The sequence below is a fragment of the Hyla sarda genome, chromosome 3 (assembly GCF_029499605.1).
Source record: "Hyla sarda isolate aHylSar1 chromosome 3, aHylSar1.hap1, whole genome shotgun sequence".
NCBI lineage: Eukaryota > Metazoa > Chordata > Amphibia > Anura > Hylidae > Hyla > Hyla sarda.
This window is the reverse complement of record NC_079191.1, coordinates 225399265-225423359: the sequence shown is the minus strand read 5'-3', so window position 1 is coordinate 225423359 and position 24095 is coordinate 225399265.

The window sequence follows — 24095 nt, the reverse complement described above, 5'->3', positions numbered from 1 at the left end:
TATTGTGGGCCCTGCCCACCCACATAAATTGATCCCTGTTTAAAAATTAATAAAATTTTGTGATAAAAAATATAAATGTCGTTAAATACATTTTCTTTCAGTCACTACTGCACCCTTTTTTTTTTTTTAAAGAATGCCAAAGGGGCCAAAAATGCTATTTCCGCTCAAATGCAAAAACGCCAGAAAAAAAGTCAGATGCAAGAAATTGCACTGGCGTTCTTTCTGGCGTTTTTTTCCACACAAAAAAACGCATGAAAAAAAACAAGTGGAAACTTAGCCTAACTGTTTTATAGCTATGTTCCTTTTAATATAGTTTTCTGGTGGTGGAGTTGGGGGGTTCAAAACTTAAGCTTTATGGCTTGTTCCCCTGATCTGTTTAGAACCTAGCACCATGCCTGATTCCTGCCGCAAAGTAATGAAGTGTAACAAGTTTCTATGTGTTGAAACACCTAAAAACAGGGCTCATTTATTAAAACTGTCTGAAAGAAAAACTGTCTTGTTTGTCCATAGCAACCAATTAAAGCATAGCTTTCATTTTCTAAACTGCTGTGGTAAAATAAAACCTGGGCTGTGATTGGTTGCTATGGGCAACTTTGTTTTTTTTATTTTAAGGGTTTGTCACAAACAGGAAAAAAACTATTAAACAGAATTCAGCCATATTTTTAGCCAGTTTTGGTGAGAAAAAAAATGATATACGGTATTTTTTTTCTGAACTTTTTTTTTTTTTTTGCCATTTGCTGTTTTATAAATTTGTCCCATGTGTGGGAAAGAAGCCATAGATCTAACTGATTTCAAAGTATTAAATAAACAGGTCTATCTATTTTTAAAAATAAACACACAAAAAAAACAAAAACTCCCCAGCACACAAAATTCCAGTGATGAACAAGGTGCAAGTTTATCGAATGACCAGTGCACAGTGACAACTACGTTTTGCTTAGCCTTATGCTGCCATTTTCAAGCTAATTCCAATGATCCCAACCTCAAGTTACATACATATCAGTATCAATATACAAATTACATCAATCAGTTCATAAGCATTATCAAAAGTGCCATAGATCATGTAAACATAAGGTATGCAACATCACCTACATAATGCCGTAAAAGTGCTAAGTGCATGTGAATATTATGATTACTGCATAAAATCTTAGTGCATAAGAAATATTACTAATTTGTCAAGTGGTAGTCAAGTGAGCACATGTGAATGTTAAAAACAATTAATGAAATACATTGGTGTAGGGCAGATACCCTCACCAAGGAACGCGGCAACCAAGCATGTTAACTAACGCCATGTTGGCTGTATACAATACCTACTGCGCACACTCGGGCTCTCAAAGTGACATGAATGTAGCAAACCTAGCAAGGTCGTGCAGACTCAATGTCACGAGAGGATCGAGTGTCTCTGTTGTTAGGACAACTGGCTTTACTACCATAGCGCATGTATGTTGTATCCACCATCTTAGATCTGGGGAACATATCCTTGTGTACCATACTTATGTAATTAATATTTACCCCTTATCAGGCATGTGGAACTGGAGAGCACACCGCAACCGATGATAAATCACCACCAGGTCCAGAGTTTAGGAGCACAGAGGGAGGCAGCTTCAGCCAGATCGGCAACGCCGCATACCACCAGCTCAACCATCCCATCTACATGCCTGTACATCTGGGGTATCAATGGCCATCAGTAAATAATGTAATCTTGTACACACACCATTAAGTACAACAGTGCATATCTATCTAATTGTAGACAAACAAGGTAACGTGAGGCTCTCTATCTAATCTATGTTCAGAGACTATAAAAACAAAACGTTAAAGGGGTACTCCGGTGAAAACCTTTTTTCTTTTAAATCAACTGGTGCCAGAAAGTTAAACAGATTTGTAAATTACTTTTATTAAAAAAATCTTAATCCTTCCTGTACTTATTAGCTGCTGAATACTACAGAGGAAATTATTTTCTTTTTGGAATGCTCTCTGATGACATCACGAACACAGTGCTCTTTGTTGACGTCATTATAATAATAATAATAATAACTCTTTATTTATTGTTGTCCTTAGTGGGATTTGAACCCAAGGCCCCAGCACTGCAAGGCAGAAGTGCTAATCACTGAGCCACCATGTTTCCCTTAGCATACATCTGCTATGAACGGTTGCTAAAATGGACAGAGATGTCAGCAGAGAGCACTGTGCTCGTGATGTCATCAGTGTTCCAAAAAGAAAGGAATTTCCTCTGTAGCATTCAGCAGCTAATAAGTACTGGAAGGATTAAGATTTTTTAATAGAAGTAATTTACAAATATGTTTAACTTTCTGGCACCAGTTGATTTAGAAGAAAAAAGGTTTTCACCGGAGTACCCCTTTAAAGGGGTTATCCAGGAATAGAAAAACAGAGCCAATTTCTTTCAAAAACCACTCGCCGTCTGTCTCCAGGTTAAAGGGGTACTACCGTGCTGTCAACTTACCCCCTATCTAAATATAAGTTGCCTGATAGTGCGGGGTCCTGCCGCTGGGGACCCCTGCAATCTCGCACACAGCACCCCGAACATCGCTCCGGGTCTGATGACTGACGATCATGGGGCCGGAGTATCGTGACATCACGGCTCCGCCCCATGTGACATCACACTCCGCCCCCTAAATTCACGTCTATGGTAGGGGCGAGACACCTGTCACATGGGGCGAAGCTGTGACGTCACAATCACCGGCCCCGTCATCAGACCCGGAGCGGATGTTCACTCCGGGGCCTGATGAGAGCGGGGTGCTGCGTGCGAGATCGCGGGGGTCCCCAGCGGCGGGACCCCGAGCGATCAGGCAACTTATCCCCTGTCCTTTAGATAGGGGATAAGTTGTCAGCACGGTAGTACCCCTTTAAGTGTGATTCTGCAGCTCATTACTACTGAAGTGAATGGAGCCAAGTTGAAACGCCACACACAACCTGGGGACATATGTGGGGCTGTTTTTAAAATAAATAACTCTGTTTTTCTATTCCTGGATTACCCCTTTAATATGTTATCCAGAAATGATTCTCTCTTATTTCTGTGATGTTTTATAAGCACTTCATGTCACGTCATATCAGTCACCTTGACATGTGGACATTCATTTCAATTTTTGAAGGGGTGATCCAGGATTTTTGAACTTTTAACCTGTAAACCATGAGTTATGTATGGTGTCCATTTGGTCGTATTACCTGTATTGAGTGGATTGTGATTTTTTGTATTTTCATGCTCTTCTGCATCTTTCCATGCGGCTTGAGACAACAGCTGATCACAGGGGATTTGGCTTCTTCTCGTGTTCCCTGACAAACCAGCCCCCTGAAGACATGTGCGGCCCATCTCTGCATCCCACAGCCACTGTGTTGAATGCATCCCCGCTGTCACGTGATCTCAGCACAGTCTGAAGATAGCAGGAATGCATTTAACACAGGCATCATAGGACATACGGATGAGCCACACATGTCGGGGGCTGGCTTTTCAGGTGTGACAAGAAAAAGTCAAATCCCCTGTGATCAGCTGTTGTCTCGAGCCACACAGGATCATGGGAAAGGTACAAGACTGCAGAACCTCTGGAGGCATAACAAGTACAAAAAGCAAAAAATAAATAAAAAAAAAAAAAAAAGTATAATCCACCCAATACAGGTAATACAACCAAATTAACACCATACATAACTTGGCATAAGGGGAACATAGGTTATATGTTGAAAAATCCTGGATAACCCCTTTAACTCCGTAAGGACCAGGCCATTTTACACCTTAGGACCAGAGCGTTTTTTGAACATCTGACCACTGTCACTTTAAACATTAATAACTCTGGAATGCTTTTAGTTATCATTCTGATTCCGAGATAGTTTTTTCGTGACATATTCTACTTTAACATGGTGGTAAATTTTTGTGGTAACTTGCATCCTTTCTTGGAGAAAAATCCCCAAATTTTATGAAAAAATTGAAAATTTTGCATTTTTCTAACTTTGAAGCTCTCTGCTTGTAAGGAAAATGAATATTCCAAATACATTTTTTTTGATTCACATACTTTACTTTATACTTTATGTTTGCATCATAAAATTGACAAGTTTTTACTTTTGGAAGACACCAGAGGGCTTCAAAGTTCAGCAGCAATTTTCAAATTTTTCACAAAATTTTCAAACTCACTATTTTTCAGGGACCAGTTCAAGTTTGAAGTGGATTTGAAGGGTCTTCATATTAGAAATACCCTATAAAAGACCCCATTATAAAAACTGCACCCCCCCAAAGTATTAAAAATGACATTCAGTCAGCGTTTTAACCCTTTAGGTGTTTCACGGGAAGAGCCGCAAAGTGAAGGAGAAAATTCACAATCTTCATTTTTTACACTTGCATGTTCTTGTAGAACCATTTTTTTATTTTTACAAGGGGTAAAAGGATGTCTATGTAAAGTGTTCAGCTGGCGCAGTAGAGGGCTCAGAAGCGAAGGAGCGACAAGGGGATTTTGGAGAGTACGTTTTTCTGAAATGGTTTTTGGGGGGCATGTTGCATTTAGGAAGCCCCTATGGTGCCAGAACAGCAAAAAAAAAACACATGGCATACCATTTTGGAAACTAGACCCCTTGAGTAACGTAACAAGGAATTAAGTGAGCCTTAATACCCCACAGGTGTTTGACGACTTTTGCATATGTAAAAAAAAAAAAAAAAAATTCCACTAAAATGTGTAATAGCAGAAAATACCCCCCAAAATTTGTAACCCCATCTCTTCTGAGTATGGAGGTACCCCATAAGTGGATCTAAAGAGCACTGCTGGCGAACTACAATGCTCAGAAGAGGAGTCATATTTGGCTTTTTGAGAGCAAATTTTGCTCGGGGGCATGTTGCATTTAGGAAGCCCCTATGGTGCCAGGACAGCAAAAAAAAAAAAACCACATGGCATACCATTTTGGAAACTGGACCCCTTGAGGCATGTAACAAGGAATAAAGTGAGCCTTAATACCCCACAGGGGTTTCACGACTTTTTCATATGTAAAAAAAAAAAAAAAAAAATCCCTAAAATGTGTGTTTTCCCCCAAATTTCACATTTTTGCAAGGGTTAATTGCAGAAAATACCCCCCAAAATTTGTAACCCCATCTCTTCTGAGTATGGAAGTACCCCATAAGTGGACGTCAAATGCACTACTGGAGCGCTACAATGCTCAGAAGAGAAGGAGTCACATTTGCAAATTTTGCTGAAATAGGGGGGGGGGGGGGGACATGTCGCATTTAGGTAGCCCCTATGGTGCCAGGACAGCAAAAAAAAAAACACACATGGCATACCATTTTGGAAACTAGACCCCTTGAGGAACGTAACAAGGGGGTAAAGTAAGCCTTAACACCCCACAGGGGTTTCACGACTTTTGCATATGTAAAAAAAAAAAAAAAAGTTTTCACTAAAATTTGGGTTTTCCCCAAAATTTTACATTTTACAAGGGTTAATAGCAGAAAAGACACCCCACAATTTGCAAATACATTTCTTTGGAGTAAGGACATACCTGATTTTTGGATGATTTTGGCTCCGCTGGTGCACAACCGGTCTTGGTATAGGCATGAGGTCAGTCAGGGGCCTTGAGCTTTTCATAGCAGAGGATGTGGGACCCCCTCTCAATGAGCATTAATGGGGGGGAGCACTGAGCCCTAAAATAGGGGAACACTATGGGGGACCACGGGCCGTAACTGGGGTATACAGGAGGGGTACAGAGGCCCGTAATATGGGGTACAGTGGGCCAGAAAATTTTAAATTATAATAAAAAAGGATATATTCCCAGAATGAGGACCCAGAGCATAGCCAAAACTAAAAATAATATGCCCACCCCAAACCCTATGCTCTGAGTCATCATTCTGGGAATGTGATGTGTGTGGCCGTCCCTAACCTGTTGCCTCAAATGCGCATCTGCTCAGGTGGAGAGAGAGCGCTGCGCATTTGAGGCAACATAAAAAAATCCCCGATGATAGTGAATCAGTGACCTATGACCCATTTTTGAAAAAACACCCCCAAAGGTCTTATCAGGTTTTTTTTTTTTTTCATTTTTTTTTGGGCAATTTAGTGGTTTTAGGAGGTTAACAATTTGGAATGTACTCTGGACTTGGTACATTGGTCAAATTATGGAAAATGAAACTGAAAAGGGAAAATTTAGGGCTCCATGGAAGTGTGATACTCCCTGAAGCAGCCTATGCAGAGGCCCGGATTATCTGGGCAAGTGTCGCACTGATACGTGGTGTCTTTCCGTATCCCCCTCCTGCTACACACTCTGCATCTTTTCTGGGTTCATCCCTTCTTTCCACTGTGGGGGATTACACCTGGAAAGTGTTGGCCTGGGTCAATCCTGGCACCTATAACTCCAGACCCTTGGGAAGTCCGGCCTGATCTTTCCCGGTCACCAAAGATCAGGAACCTTATGACTTCTTTTTGGTACTGGAGGAATGCCCCTGTGTTGCCAGCGTACTGGGATAGTACAAAAGCGTTGTACATGGCAACCTGTACCAAGTAGACCGCAACTTTTTTGTACCATGCCCGTGTTTTCCGCATGGTGTTATATGGCTTAAGGATTTGATCTGAGAGATCAACTCCCCCCATATACCGATTGTAGTCCAGAATACAATCGGGCTTGAGGACCGGTCCCATGGTACCTCGCACAGGGACAGGGGTGCTGCCGTTCCCATGAATAGTGGTGAGTATAAGGACATCCCTCTTATCCTTATACTTCACCAAAAACAGGTTATCATAGGTGAGGGCACGGGACTCACCCTTGGGGATAGGCGTCTGGACCAAATTTAGAGGGAGGCCTCTCTGGTTCTTCTGCACGGTTCCACAAGCAGACGTGGATCTGGCAGAAAGGGATTTGAACAGAGGGATGCTGGTATAAAAGTTATCCACATATACGTGGAAACCCTTATCCAGCAATGGGTGCACAAGGTCCCAAACGAGTTTCCAGCTAACACCCAGAGTGGGGGGACATTCTGGGGGTTCAATACGGGAATCTCGTCCCTCATATACTCTAAACTTGCAAGTGTACCCGGAGCTCCTCTCGCAGAGTTTATAGAGTTTCACGCCATACCGTGCCCGCTTCAAGGGAATATACTGGCGGAAGATGAGTCTCCCCTTAAAACTGATGAGAGACTCATCTACAGAGAGGTCCCTGAGCGGTACGTAGGCCTCCAAAAATATGGCCCCAAAGTGATCGATGACCTCACTTTGTAAAGCCGGTCATGGGTGGGATCACTTTGGGGTGGACATGCGGCATTATCTGCATAATGCAGGCATTTCCGAATGGCCTCGAACCGCCTCCGTGTCATTGCCATACTGTAAAGTGGGGTCTGATAGAGGACGTCCCCGCTCCAGTAAAGACGTTCACTTGTTTTTTTGTCCAGGCCCATATGCAGCGTGAGGCCCCAAATTGTCCTCATTTCCGCTGCATCAATGGCACGCCATTCATTGAGCGAATCAGGGTGGTGGGCAAGGAAATGCTGGGCATACAAGTTCGTTTGCTCCACCATGTGATTGACCAGGCTGTCACTGAAAAAACTTTAAAAAGTCCAGATCAGTGAAGCCAGCATGGTCAATCCGTATTCCTGAGTCGCCAATCAACTCAGGAATCCGTGGCTGATAACCCTCTGGGGGGCTCCAGAAAGGGTCATTGGAAGGGGGCTCCAGTGCACTTGTTTGGGGGGCTGGACTCCTATTACGAGCGGCATTTCCACTCGTACTAGTGTCGGCCACTGGGTCACTCTCATGGGGGGTGCGTGGCCTCGCCTGGCGGCGTCTCCGCCACCGTACAGGGGACTCTTCATCACTACTAGATGATGAGGAGGACGAGGAAGAACACAAAAATGTAGGATCTTCCTCGTCCTCACTGGCAGATTCGGAGTCGGAGGCTAAAAAAGCGTAAGCCTCCGCTGCCGAAAATGCCCGGCGGGCCATTGACTTTTTTCTACGGAGTATGTAGTGTGTGGTGCTTGGTGCTTGTAAAAAGTGTACAAGAGTGATAGAAAAAAAAAAGCTGCGGCCCAAATAGGATCCGTGGTAAGGGATCAGACCCTAATAGGACCATGGGGGACCTATTAGGGGGTCCGGGAAAAAAAAATGGATGGCGCACGCAGCTCCCTGAACCCCTAATAGGACCCGGAGTAAGGGATCAGGCCCTAATAGGACCCTTGGGGACCTATTACGGGTCGGGTGGGGGACTTTTTTTTTTACTGTTTTTTTTAACTTTATTAACTCCTACCTGTCCCTGCAATCCGCTGCCCTTATTCTAAGGCTGGTGAGGGGGCTCCGGAGCTCCGAGGTGGGATCGACAGTCTTCTCCTCACTGCTGCACCCGTTGACTGAACACAGAAAGCGGGTGCAGCAGCGGGAAGGGACCGTTAACCCCCCCTCTGCCGCTCTACTATTGGTCAGAGGATCGCCGGCCAATAGTAGCGTTGCTGGGGAAGTGACAGTATTGTCACCTCTCCCCAGCAACGGCAGATGATTGGCGGTGTATCGTACAATGACCGGAATCACCGCAGATCTCCCGTGTGATTTCGCAGACGATCTGCAGCGATCGCCGACATGTGGGGGTCCCAGGATCCCCTTGGCGTTTGCCTCGGACGCCTGCTGAATGATTTCAGCAGGCATCCGGTTTCGCAACCCGCCCGGCGCGCGGCGGGATGCGAAATTCGCCAGAACGTATGAGTACGTGCCTGGTCCTTAAGACCCAGGGCGTTGGGACATACTCATACGTGCCTGGTCCTTAAGGGGTTAAAGGGGTATTCCAGGGGGAAAAAAAATTACATCAACTGGCTTATGGATACGCCCTCAGTCCTTAAGGACTCGGAATGCAGGGCGTATCCATACGCCCTGTGTCCTGAAGAGGTTAATCCTTTCAATAATTATCAGCTGCTAAAGTTGAGTTGTTACTTTCTGTCTGGCAACACTGCTCTCTGCTGACATCTCTGCTTGTCTCGGGAACTGCACAGAGTAGAAGAGGTTTGCTATGGGGATTTGCTTCTAAACTGGGCGGTTCCCGAGACATGTGTCATCAGAGAGCACTTAGACAGAAAAATGCAACTCAACTTCAGCAGCTCATAAGTACTGAAGGGATTACAATTTTTTAATAGAAGTAATTTACAAATCTGTTTAACTTTGTGGAGCCAGTTGATATATATCTAAAAAGTTTTTTCTGGATAACCCCTTTAAGCTAGTTTTTAGCAGGCATACTTATATGGTTTATACTACAGGCAGTTAACATAGTGGCATGCAGGCTGTGAATGCAATTTGTTAAAAGATTAAACCGTGCTTAAATTATATAGGTCACAGGTGTATGGATGTAGTTGTCTATCTCTTACACAATCTCTCTCTAAGAAAAGTGAATACTGCTTCTTTCAAATGCAGAAGAGTCCCTCCGCTGCAAACAAATGAAACAGTATCCTCCTTATAACATCTGAATGGCTTTGCCAGGTGACATGCAACAATGTGTAATGGGTCCATTCTTCAGTGCTCTCTGGGAAATGTTTCCACATAGATGCTAATAGATTCTAATACATCCTATCTTTTACATGTTTACTCCTCATACTCTGTACTGAAATACTTAACTACAACTGATATCCTCATGTATTACTAATTCTAGAAGTCTTGCACATTATGTAGTGAACTGTCCTGGACCAGGAATTTCTCTGAAATGCAGAAAGCACTCTCCTCCTAAGCAATGTAAAGAATTACATATTCATAGGGTGCATTTAATACATTGCATACATTGATGTACAATAGGGCTATTCCTTTTTTCACAATAAAAAATATTTGTGCTATGGGTTAAGTTACGTGTTATGTTGAATTTATCTGCAGCATAAAAGCATATGTTCCTCCTTGAACACAGTTTATTTACACTGCAGATATAATCTACTTAAAAAGTTGACTTTGCAATGACAATTCATTACATATTATATACAGATGAGTTACTTACCACCCTAAGTGCTGAACGTATTGCAGATGGATGGTAGGCTTTCCTCGTATCAATTACTGGACAAAGATGAAAAATGAAAATCACAAGGTCAAGACATTGGCTCAATAAAAAAAATGTTAGGGAATTTCTGCTCTGAAGCCTGCAAAACTGTTAATGCAGCTCTGGGCTATAATATAGGCTGTACCTCATAACCAGTGGTGGATAATAATATGCCATTTGAGAAGCAGCCCAGGTCCCGAGGCCCCCAGGGGTGCAAAACATCCATCATTCAATCTGCAAATGTTTCCGTTAGTAGCATGGCAGTGAGCAGCACATAGATATGTTTGACTATGGTGACTATGGTGAGTGGGAACATGGCACTGTGTGTGGACTCTTTGTGGAAGAGTCCCTATACTCTCAAAAATGACAGACATCTGCCCCCAGAATGTCTGTTCTGTGTAACTATTGTGTACATTGAAGCTGTTCTGTTGTTGGCTAAAGAAAAAGCCTGAAATAAATGCCTACTGGAGAACCAGTGTAATAGCATGCAAGAAACTGAGAGGGAAAGAAGCTGTGAGCTGCAGGAGACGATTGAATCTAACCTAAGAAGATTGATGTGTGGCCATAGACTGTGGAAACACTATGCAATTCCTATCAAGAAACACCCAAGAGGCCACAAACGGGAAGAGATCTAGAAAAAGGAGTCGAGTAGAACTGTAAGTAGTTCTTAAGGCAAAAGCCATGCAAGACTTTAAGTTTATGATAGACAACTGTAGCAACCAGTATGAGGTGCTACTGCTAAGGCAACTAAGCTCATTACATACATAGTAAGGGGAATAAAAACACATGATGAGAACATAGATCTGCCAATGTATAAATAGTGAGACTGTATATTACTTGTTGGGGCACATTTACATTAGAATCGTGGAGAAGTTTGTGTCCAACTGGTTAATGTAACTTGTACAGCGTTTTAACAGTTTTTGACACATTTTAGATACTTTTGCAGCCTGTTCAACAAGGGGACGTGGCCTACCAGAAAATGGATGTGGTCTAACTTTTGGTGTAAAGTAAGTCAACTATTTTATGGTCTACACTTACACTAGAGTGTCTAAAGAACTGTAAAATTTTCATTTTCGAAAGGTGGATTACAGTACCTAGAAAGTTAATAATAACCAGAGCTGTATTTATAACAAGGGCTATCATGTAAGTCTAGACAAAGGAAGGTTTCTAAACTAACGTACAAAAGGATTCTTTAATGTAAGAGCAGCAACATTATAATATTACTGTCTACATAAACAAGGTATGATGGACTCAAAAAAATAATTTAAAAGGTGCCTGGAAGCATTTCTTGAGTGTTACTAGATTTATGGAGTGTGGATTTTGATCCAGGAATTTATTAAAGGGGTATTCCGGGCAAAAACATTTGATCCCCTATCCTTTCCCCTATAGATGTCTGATAGAGGGGGGCCCACTGCTGAGACCCCCAGCGATCTCCCTGTAGCACCCGCATTCTATGCGGGGACTGCTTCTCTAGTTTCAGAAACCTTCGGGTTTCTGGGACTGGGGACGTGATGTCACGCCATGCCCCCTCCATTCATGTCTATGGAAGGGGGCGTGACGGACATCACGACCCTCCCATAGACATGAATGGAGGGGGCGTGGTGTGACATCACGTCCCCAGTCCCGGAGATTCAGCGGCCCCCCCGCGATCAGACATCTAATTCCCTATCCTTTGGATAGGGGATGAAATGCTTTTGCCCGGAATACCCCTTAAAGATTGCCAGATTTGGAGTTAGGGAAAACATTTGGGTGAGATTCATCAAGATCTGTGCTGAAGAAAAGTGACCAATTGCTCATAGCAACCAATCAGATTGCGTCTTTCATTTATCAGAGGCATTTTTTTAAATGAAAGAAGCGATCTAATTGGTTGCCATGGTCAACTGGTCGACTTTTCCCCTGAACATGCTTTATTGAATCTAACTCTTTGTTCTCAAGGTGTGGAAAAATTGCCTTCTACTCCCTCTGTGTTTTGCCTTATTCTGGATGAACACTTGCCAATAACAGCAGACATCTGGTCACAGTGCTTTTTGGCTTAAAAATGCGGATTAAAAATTCCTTAAAAATATACATAGTTACATAGTTGCATAGTTACATAGTTAGTATGGTTGAAAAAAGACATACGTCCATCAAGTCCAACCAGGGAATTGAAGTGAAGGGTGTAAGGGAAAGGGATGTAGTTTTATAATTCTGCATAAGCATTAATGTTATTTTGTTCCAGGAATATATCTAACCCTATTTTAAAACTGTTAATTGTTCCTGCTGTGACCAGTTCCTGAGGTACACCGTTCCATAAATTAACAGTCCTCACGGTAAAGAAGGCGTGTCGCACCTTTAGACTAAACCTTTTCTTCTCCAGACGGAGGGAGTGCCCCCTCGTCCTTTGGGGGGGTTTAACCTGGAACAGTTTTTCTTCATATTTTTTGAATGGGCCATTTATATACTTATATACGTTTATCATATCCCCCCTTAAACGTCTCTTCTCAAGACTCAACAATTGTAACTCCTTTAATTGCTCCTGATAGCTAAGATGTTCCAATGCTTTATAAAGGGGGAGTATTATGTCCCTGTCCCTCGAGTCCATGCCTCTTTTTATACATGACAATATCCTGCCAATATACATAAAAGTTGTGTGTCAATCTGGCGTAAATATCTGGCGTAAATATCCTGACAATATACATAAAAGTTGTGTGTCAATCTGGCGTAAATATTTAGGTATAGGAAATATAGAACAACTTTAAGAACAGCATATCATACAATTCATTAAATACGGAGGTATACAACAACAGGTAGTGAGCCTTCTATGCTATTAATGCCTATGTCAGACTTTCATAAAACCTGTGAAAAGCAACAAGTGAGTTTAAATGAGAAATAACCTAAATCTATTTATATTGGTAATCCCAAGTGTAAAAGCACCTCATGTTAAAAATAATACCTGTTCTGCAGAAACATCAAGTGGCTTCAACAGATGTGAATATTGTTATGGGTGTGAAGACACATTTAGGAGAAAACAGTACAAGACAGAATTTAAGAGAACATGTTGTGTAAGACCATAACACAGTAAAGTGAAATATCATAACAATAAATTCCAGTCATACTCCTACCAACTTTGATCAGTCTTCTGTAAAGTGGAAATATCTATATTATGAGTCAAATTGTTTGCTGAAGGTCATTTGAAATAAAGAAATATAATACAGGCTACTAACAATATTCATTTGATTATGTGTAATATTAGCATAGTATATTGTGTTTCTTTACAGTATGTATGACACTGATGCAGAAAAATGGAATGTAGTGGTTATTTGATACTGTTGCTCTGTACTGCAGCAATATTCTAAAGGAGTGGGACCCTGTTCACCTCTATAACAAGTGTCCAGTAAATTAATATGAAGCAACAGCGCTGTATGAGACTTTAATAAGTGCAATGTTCTACAGAGGAGTTTCTATAATCTGAGGGTAAATAAGTGCTTAATTTTATCTCAAGAATGAAAAACTAGTGTGTTACTTTATGTATTTCATGTTTTATTGTTAAGGCCTCCTTTACATATATGCATCGTCATTTTTTTTTTTTTATCCCTCCGACACTGAAGAAAATGCCCTGGAGGGAAAATGAAGCAAGAACTGATCACATTCATTTGAATGAGACAGTTCACAATCATCCGGCGTCTCAGTTTGGACACCAGATGATTGGACTCGCCGGACTGTCACATACAGGGGAATGCATCTTGCTGGGTTTCCCCGTTTGACAATCACAAACAATGGAAGCCTGATGATACACAACTGATGCCAATTAATGCACTTCCGGCATCAGTTGTTGCATCAGCTGTTGTACGTTTCGTCCAGTTTCACCGGAACTGGATGCCTTATACATGTAACTTTAACCTTAGCATTCATTGTAGATCTTTCACTTTCATTTTTTTTTTTTTGGGGGGGGGGGGGGGGGTCCACAGGGAATAACGATATCATGTGCAAGAATCTTGTGTGTGCTGTACCTACTTGTTCCTCCGGTTTGATAACTTCCAAGTACATATTTTTCAAGTTATAGGTAGCAAAATAGATGGTTAAGTCCGCAGGGAGACTGCCCCGGCCATCAGCATCTCAACTGTTCATCCAAAAGTTGCCAATGTGTTAGATCGCTGTATGTGACATCACTACATAGCTCAGAATAGACCAAAATACTTCAAAACGCCGGTCGGGGCAGTCTCCCACAGTCCTAACATCTATTTTACTATCTATAACTTGCAAAAAATATACTTGGAAGGTATATCGCTATTCCCTTTGAACTGTTCACAATCATCCGGCGTCTCAGTTTGGACACCAGATGATTGGACTCGCCGGACTGTCACATACAGGGGAATGCATCTTGCTGGGTTTCCCCGTTTGACAATCACAAACAATGGAAGCCTGATGATACACAACTGATGCCAATTAATGCACTTCCGGCATCAGTTGTTGCATCAGCTGTTGTACGTTTCGTCCAGTTTCACCGGAACTGGATGCCTTATACATGTAACTTTAACCTTAGCATTCATTGTACATCTTTCACTTTCATTTTTTTTTTTTTTTGGGGGGGGGGGGGGGGTCCACAGGGAATAACGATATCATGTGCAAGAATCTTGTGTGTCCTGTACCTACTTGTTCCTCCGGTTTGATAACTTCCAAGTACATATTTTTCAAGTTATAGGTAGCAAAACAGATGGTTAAGTCCGCAGGGAGACTGCCCCGGCCATCAGCATCTCAACTGTTCATCCAAAAGTTGCCAATGTGTTAGATCGCTGTATGTGACATCACTACATAGCTCAGAATAGACCAAAATACTTCAAAACGCTGGTCGGGGCAGTCTCCCACAGTCCTAACATCTATTTTACTACCTATAACTTGCAAAAAATATACTTGGAATACTATATCGCTATTCCCTTTGAACTGTTGCCCTCCCCATGACTAATAGTGAAAGATGTACAATGGACACATAAGGTAAAAACACTGTTTTTTCATTCTTGAGATATTATTAAGCACGTCTTTACCCTCAGATTATAGAAACTCCTCTGTAGAAAATTATACTTACTAAAGTCTCATAAAGCGCTGGTGCTTCTTGTTAATTTGCTTTATTGTGTTTCTATATACAAATACAGGTGAGGCCAGGGAATGGGAATAAATTGCCAGGGTAAGCATTTATTGCTGTCATGTCATAACCAGTATATGACTAGTTAAATAGTTATAAGATATGCAAAAAAAAATATTTTGGATATTGTTTCAAAGCCTGTACCAGAGCCTTCCAACCAGAGCCTTTCAACCCTTGGACACCAGGTCTTCCATGGTAATTCAATTTGAGTAATTATTATAGTTGAACCACCTTTTAGATTAAAAAGTAATGTAGTAAATAAGAAGTGAAGTTGAGTACCGTAACTTGATTCTTCCTAGTAAAACTTTTTAAAGTCTGCTTGTTTTATGTATTTATTAATCACAAAATTACATCATATGGGGTATGGTGGCTCACAACCTTTGTAATTGATTGGGATGAGTTACAGTTGCCAACACATAAAAAAAAATACTAAATATGATTCAATAGTGGCAAGACTATGTTTGGAGTAACTAAAAAATTAATTGGAGAATTATATTCCATGTATTTGCTATTAAAAAGAACACAAATAAAAAATTGAGAAAAGCCAATGAAGAATAGTGTCATGTGTTTGTCATCAATAATGATAAGCCATCTGAGAAGAACACTAAGCTGTTAATTGTAGGTAAAAATAGCGTTTATTCCTTAAATAAATCAGTTGAAGTAAATCCATAGGCCTGTAAAATATTAATTAATAAAAGATTAAATATTATATATTTTGAAATAAGGGAGGCAAATTCCTGGACAATCTAACTAGAGCCAGAACTGGTCTATATAATGCAAATGAAGAACAAAGGTTTAATGTACAACAATAAAGGAGATTCTAAATTGCTTCTTAGAAGGTTAGAAACAACTTTATAACAAGTTAGATATCAATTTTAATAATAGAATACACTTACTTAACATTGGATATGAGAATAACTTTGAACTCCTCTGTATCTTGGGATGAGATAAAGGACATAATCAGCAAATTGGCACCAAGGAAAGCAACAGAGCCAGATGGCTATACATCAGACTGCAATAAAATATTAAGGGGCGGAAATAAGGCAATGTTTAACAAATTTATTTAATGAGAGGAATAATAAGGGACATATTTTTAGATACATAAAATCACTCATGTTATAGTTATCCTTAAAAAAGCCAAAGACATATCCAGCATGTTACAGACCCATATTCCTAATTAACTTGGATGTTAGGACTTTTTCTAAAATTGGATTGACTAAGATGATAATGAAAAACTAGATTCGTACAATGCTGATATATTAAAACATGATGAGGTTAATGTGTCAGGAGCTAACTACTCAAGTGAATGCTGCAAGACAAGTGTTGACCCAAAATAAACTTTTTAAAGGTACTTGCAAAGTACTTGTCTTTGCCCGGTCTTCCTACTTAAACATTGTGGGAGAGAAAAAGCAACAATAACACTCTAGTCCTCATATCTCATCCTCACATCCTATTCTTACATCTCCTCATCATATCCCATCCTCATATTCCATTCTCACATGCTGTCCTCATAACCTGACCTCATATCCCATCCTCATATTCCATTCTCACATGCTATTCTTATAACCTGACCTCATATCCAAGCCTTATATCCCATCCTCATATCCTGTCCTCATTTTCTATCCTTATATTCCATCCTTATTCAACAGAGATGCGGAACTTGTGGAGTAAGGTGGAGCAGAGCTATGATGAAGAGATTGTGGTTGAAGTACCTGTGATGTAGGTATATAAGGTGTAAATGGTGTTTTTGGCTTTAAATGGTCACTCTCATTAAAACTAAGTTTTGCTATTGCACTCCTTATTGTAAATGAAAAATATTTATAATATACTTTGTTTAAAAAAATGAAGTTTATTATGTTTTATTCGTGCTGTAAAAAGCTCAAGAGCACATTTTGCCCAATCTCATACACAGACTTTGAACCTAATCTCAAACACAGGAAGTGCAGTCTGGAGTGCTGAGGGGGGGGGGGGGGGGTGTCCAGCATCATCCAATCATAGCTCCTCTCACACTTAACTGCCATATGCTGTTGGTTGGACCCCCCCCCCCCCTCAGCTCTCCAGGCTGCACTTCCTGTGTTTGGGCTTCGGTCCAAAGTCTGTGTATGAGATGGGGGAAAATGCTCTTGAGTTTTTTTGTAAGCACAAATAAAACATAGAAAACTTCATTCTTTTAAAACAAAGTATATTAGAAATATTTTATTTATTTATTTATTTTTTATTTACCATAAGGAGTGCGACAGCAAAAATTAGTTTTAATGAGACTTACCATTTAAGCCTAAGAAAAAAATGGCTGAAAATAGAGGGGGCATGGCTTGTGGGAGGGAATGCAAGCTTGACAGACACACTCACCGGGAGATGCAGAGTAGAATTTATGGTGTAAGGTACCGGAAGACCCAAAGTCTTGCATGGGATTTTAGACAAAACCCCATACCATTACAAATGGGCATGGGTTATGGTTAATTTAGCGATCCTATATTTTTTGTTGATATATAAGTAAGAAGTGTCCTGCATATTTTAAAAATACCTCCAGCCTTTTGGAAGTGATGCTGAAACTTACACACATACACACATTGGCCCTGATTTACTATTGTAAACTCGACATGTTCTGTTGGGTTGTGCACCAGATGACTGCACCAGAATTTGCACCAGAATTGAAAAAACTGACTGAGGCTGGGTTCACACTGCGTTTTCTCCCATACGGGAGCACATACGGCAGGGGGGAGCTAAAACCTCGCTCTCCCGTATGCCTTCGTATGCGCTCCCGTATGTCATTAATTTCAATGAGCCGGCCGGAGTGAAACGTTCGGTCCGGTCGGCTCATTTTTGCGCCGTATGCGCTTTTACAACCGGACCTCAAACCGTGGTTGACCACAGTTTTAGGTCCGGTTGTAAAAGCGCATACGGCGCAAAAATGAGCCGACCGGACCGAACGTTTCACTCCGGCCGGCTCATTGAAATTAATGACATACGGGAGCGCATACGGGAGCGCAAAGTTTTAGCTCCCCCCTGCTGTATGCGCTCCCGTATGGGAGAAAACGTAGTGTGAACCCACCCTAACTCTCCATTTTACAGAGAAAACCTGAAAAAGGGGCATGGCCATTAGGGAAAGTTGGGGCATGTTATTTCCACAGAAAATGTAGTGGATTTGAACTGAGGAAAACCCCACAGATCAGACCCTGTGTAAAAAAAAAGCAAAATATAGGTAAAAGTGCAAAATGTAGGGAAACATTTGTAAATACTGTGGAAAAAAAGTTGTAGGGAATTAAAACTCACAAAGAAAACTACACTCCACTCTTAGTAAATTAGGGCCATTGAGCTTTAGATATAAAGGGTAAGCTTTATTGTCTCTTTCATTAAATTAATCATTGGAACCATTTGTGTAGAGCTTTGCATTCTAGTGTTATAAAAATGATTCTACTAATTGTAGAAAATGTTGGGGTGTGTAACGACACACTTTTTTTGGAAACTTTTTTCCTGAAAAAAAAAAAGTATTATTAAGGACAAATCCCAAAGCATTAGTGTCATTTATAGAACCTTTTGGCAAAACATGTCTAAAGTTTAGATTGTACCAGGTCTCAGTTTTGAGACTCGCTGTCATAGTTAAAGCCAGCAACATGTTTCACTACCTTGCTGGCAATCAGATCTGAAACATTCACTTATAGACTTTTCACCATATAAAAAAAGGGAAAAAAGGCTGCACTTATAGACCTGTTGTTTGCTTCTTTATTCAATGATTAGGGAAGACAAGAAATGTTGCTGGGACAATGGACACGCTACAGCCATTTCCGTGTTTCATCTGTGTCAGTGTGAAATGGCTGTAACCTAATAATAGCTGCAAGTTACACTGGCACACTTTTGATCACCTACTATATCTCAGTGGATGCAGCAGGTAGATCACATTTATAGAATGAAAGACCTCTGGCAAACTGTCTCACATGAGAAGTTTTTGAAACTCGGACTACAATGGACTACATTTAGATCTAAAGAGCAAAGGATAGATATTTGTGGAAGATCCATCTCCATTCATTCCCTAGTTATTATTCTTTGTTCATGTCTTTTACCTTTAGTATTTACTATAGTATAAGTGAGTACCATAACAAGCAACCTAAAGAATACAAGCTACATCGAGTGTTTGAAGCTTGAAGTTGCTCTCAATGGGGACTCCACTTTTTTTTTGTAATTTTATAATGATGTGCCTTCTTTACTCCTGTTGTATTTCTGTTTATGTATTATTGTGTTCTTTTTGTCTTCAAGAAAAAGATATTTGACAAAAAAAGTAGAAAATTTGCTGACTGGGTAAGGGAGCATCCCATTCTGAAAAGAAAAGTAAATGTTAATTATTTTAAGGAAACAGATGCACTGGGGGTGACAAAGTCATTGACTGTTCATATAGACTGTTGAAATATTTCCAGAATGAGTATATAATACTCTTATTAAAGGGAACCAAGTGGCAGATTTTACCACATATAAAATGGCCACCACGTAAGTAGTCCCCTAGCCATTGAGTTACGGGGATAACTTCATATCCTCACCATCCCTGGGATGGTGAGGATAAATATTTTACCATATATAATGCGTTGCCAAGCATTATATATTGTACAATCTGCTGCTTGTTTCCCTTTAAAGGTTTTGGAAATACCCACACTCACCGAATTAATCAGTAAGGGAGGTGTGTTAATATTGATGTTAAAAATAATATTGATTTAAAAAATAAATAAAATAATAAAAAAACTATCTAAACTAGAAATGGCAAACAGTTAGATAGTATAGTTTTAGTAACCTGGAAAGAGTCATATTGGGGAGTTATACACTAACCAATCAGAGATAAAATTGATTTAAACAGGAGTGTCAACGATCCAAGACTCCATTCACTCCCAGTCTAGCACCAGTATTCCCCAATTCAGAATTTTTGGTGGAAGTGCCAAGAAGACACCCTTATACACTGTGCATAGTAGGCTGTAGCTAATACTTCAAAGTAAGAACAAAAAGGCAGACAAGATGCGCAGCTATGTGCTCTTACTCCAAAAACAATTAAATCAAGAGAAATGAATAGGGTTATGCTAACCTTTTGATGTTGTACTAAAAGCACAACATCTAATAAAGCGTCTCGCCCAACTATGTATGCAGGCAGTCGGGGTGCAGCCAGGATCTATCCCGTCCGGAGGAAGCCTCAGGTCGGTCAGGAGATGCTTGGAATAATGCCACGGTAGGTAGGAAAATGTACTCCTTCAGGCGCTTCACCCATAGTCATAAGGCGCTTCACCCGTGAGTCAGACCTAATGCCGCTGTAATTGCCTACTGGCCCCTGGTATTGCCCATACTGCACAGCTTTTCCATCAAGGACCATATGACTACGGGTGAAGCACCTGAAGGAGTAAGTTTTTCCACCTACAACCATGGAATTATTCTATTCTGTAGCTAATGTACAAGAGCAAGTGCATGTGACCACTGAGGCCAGTGTTTGGCTGCAGCATATGTACCTGGATGTCTTCAAACCACTTTTCCCAGGTAGTCTAAAGCAGTTGTGGGGCTGCACCAGTCATAAGCAGAAGGGTGGGCTTTTATTTATTTATTTATTTTTTGCTGCCATTTTCCGCTGCTGCTCCTTGTAAAAGGAGCTGGAAAACCCTTTAAGAATTCCTTTCTTTCTAAATACATTATTAAAGATGATGTTTGGCTCTGTTTTTTGAAATTGGGAAATGGAATATGCAAGATCACAGGATGGGTCATCAATCACTGATTGGTGCCCTGCATTATAGACCACTGATTATCTATTTGGTGCCCTGCACTTTAGACCACTGATTATATATTTGTTGTCCTGCTCTATAGACCACTGATAATCTGTTTAGCGCCTGGCACTATAGACCACTGGCTATCTGTTTGGTGCTCTGCACTGAAGACCACTGATTATCTGTTTGGTGCCCTGCGCTATATGTGGTGAGGGTGTTGGAAGGGCAGATGTTATTAACCCTTAGGGCAGATGGGATTAACCCTTTGTGTTTGTAAGGCCAGGGCGTGGTTTACCTATTTCACCACCTGAGGTATAGCCGATGATTCTTGGGTCAGGCGCGGGGCAAATAATCACTCAGATGCAAAGTTACAGAACAACTGCTTTTTACTAAGGCAGAGAAGGTGTTATAGTCTTTACAGCTCAGTTCAGGCCCAAGGAGATGCACGGTGAACTTTAGGAAGCTTATCGGCTTGCTGGGACTTTTAGTGGACTTGGACTGATTTATGCAACCCATGCTGACTGACACTTGACTACCTTGACTAGACTTCTCCCCTGTATTTGTGCTTACTGCCAGGCTTTTACTTTCACCTGCAGGGGTTGACTTGCAGTAGTTGCGGGGCTGCGTGACTAGGCCTTGGGCCTTCCTCAGGAACACCAGGCAAACACCAGGCAAGCTGAACCCTGACCTCACTATATAAGACAGTTTAGAGAGATCCCATTGGTCACCAACAAGCCACCTGATTCACCTTGCATACCTCCCCTTGGTAACATAGCCGTTAGCAACAATTATTTAAAGGCACAATAACATATTAATGCATTACATAACATAACATTAACATACAAATTTTACGATGGTAGAGAGAGTTCTGAGGAGTGTAGGGCCAGGGGACAGTGACTGAGCCTGCCCGATAGGACTGCCAGGGGTACAGAAGGGCACTTTCTGTACTGGGCCACCACATACAGACCACTGGTTATCTGTTTGATGACCTGCACTATAGACCAATGATTATCTGTTTAGTGCCTGGCACTATAGACCACTGATTATCTGTTTAGTGCCCTGCACTATAGACTAGTGTTGCTCGCGAATATTCGCAATTCGAATATTATTCGCGAATATCGCATATTCGCGAATTTCGCGAATATAGCGCTATATATTCGTAATTACGAATATTCGGTTTTTTTTTGTTTTTTTTTTCTTCACAGTACACATCACAGTGATCACCCCTCTCTGCTTCCAGCTTGTGTGGTGTAAAGAAGGCTGTAATACTACTGTGTGAGACTGGCGCGCAGAAATTCGCATATGCGAAAATTAGCATATGCTAATTTTCGCATATGCGTATTTTCGCATATGTTAATTTTGTATGTGCTAATATTCACATATGTTAATTTTCGCATACGCGAAAATAAAACGAGAATATAACGAATATGCGAATATTCGCGAATATTTGACGAATATTCGTCCAAATATTCGCGAATATTCGCGAATTCGAATATGGCCTATGCCGCTCGACACTAGTCAAGTCCAGTCAATTGTTCCTGTGTCTGTGCCCAGAGCATTGGAGGCCTCAAGCCTAAAGTCCTGCAGCCACAAGACGGTCATCAGTAAGTCAAGTCATCTCTGTCAAGTCAAGTCCATCTGTAGTCACTGTGGCCTGCACTAAAGTCAGTCTAACTACTGCAAGTCCCAGCAAGCCTGCGAGGTCCCCCTGTGTCACTGGTCACCTCCCTGGGATATTTGGCTGTACTGTAAAGACTAGTGTTGCGCGCGAATATTCGCAATTCGAATATTATTCGCGAATATCGCATATTCGCGAATTCGCGAATTTCGCGAATATAGCGCTATATATTCGTAATTACGAATATTCGTTTTTTTTTTTTTTTTTTTTCTTCACAGTACACATCACAGTGATCACCCCTCTCTGCTTCCAGCTTGCGTGGTGTAAAGAAGGCTGTAATACTACTGTGTGAGACTGGCGTGCGAAAATTCGCATATGCGGAAATTAGCATATGCGAATGTTCGCATATGCGAATTTACGCATATGCTAATTTTGTATGTGCTAATATTCACATATGTTAATTATCGCATACGCAAATATTCGCATATGCGAAAATAAAACGGGAATATAACGAATATGCGAATATTCGCGAATATATGACGAATATTCGTCCATATATTCGCGAATATTCGCGAATTCGAATATGCCCTATGCCGCTCAACACTACTCTAGACCACTGATTATCTGTTTAGTGCCCTGCACTATAGACCACTTATTATCTGTTTAGTGCCCTGCACTATACACCACTGATTATCTGTTTAGTGCCTGGCACTATAGACCACTGATTATATGTTTAGTTCCCTGCACTATAGACCACTGATTATCTGTTTAGTGCCCTGCACTATAGACCACTGATTATCTGTTTAGTGCCCTGCACTATAGACCAATTATTATCTGTTTAGTGCCCTGCACTATAGACCACTGATTATCTGTTTAGTGCCCTGCACTATAGACCACTGATTATCTGTTTAGTTCCCTGCACTATAGACCACTGATTATCTGTTTAGTGCCCTGCACTATAGACCAATGATTATCTGTTTAGTGCCCTGCACTATAGACCACTGATTATCTGTTTAGTGCCCTGCACTATAGACCACTTATTATCTGTTTAGTTCCCTGCACTATAGACCACTGATTATCTGTTTAGTGCCCTGCACTATAGACCACTGATTATCTGTTTAGTGCCCTGCACTATAGACCACTGATTATCTGTTTAGTGCCCTGCACTATAGACCACTGATTATCTGTTTAGTGCCCTGCACTATAAACCATTGATTATCTGTTTATTGCCCTTTACTATAGACCATTGATTATTGGTTTAGTGCCCTTCACTATAGACCACGGATTTTCTGTTTAGTGCCCTGCACTATAGACCACTGATTATCTGTTTAGTGCCCTGCACTATAGACCACTGATTATCTGTTTAGTGCCCTGCACTATAAACCATTGATTATCTGTTTATTGCCCTTTACTATAGACCATTGATTATTGGTTTAGTGCCCTTCACTATAGACCACTGATTATCAGTTTAGTGCCCTGCACTATAGACCACTGGTTATCTGTTTAGTGCCCTGCACTATAGACCACTGATTATCTGTTTAGTGCCCTGCACTATAGACCACTGATTATCTGTTTAGTGCCCTGCACTATAGACCAATGATTATCTGTTTAGTGCCCTGCACTATAGACCACTGATTATCTGTTTAGTGCCCTGCACTAT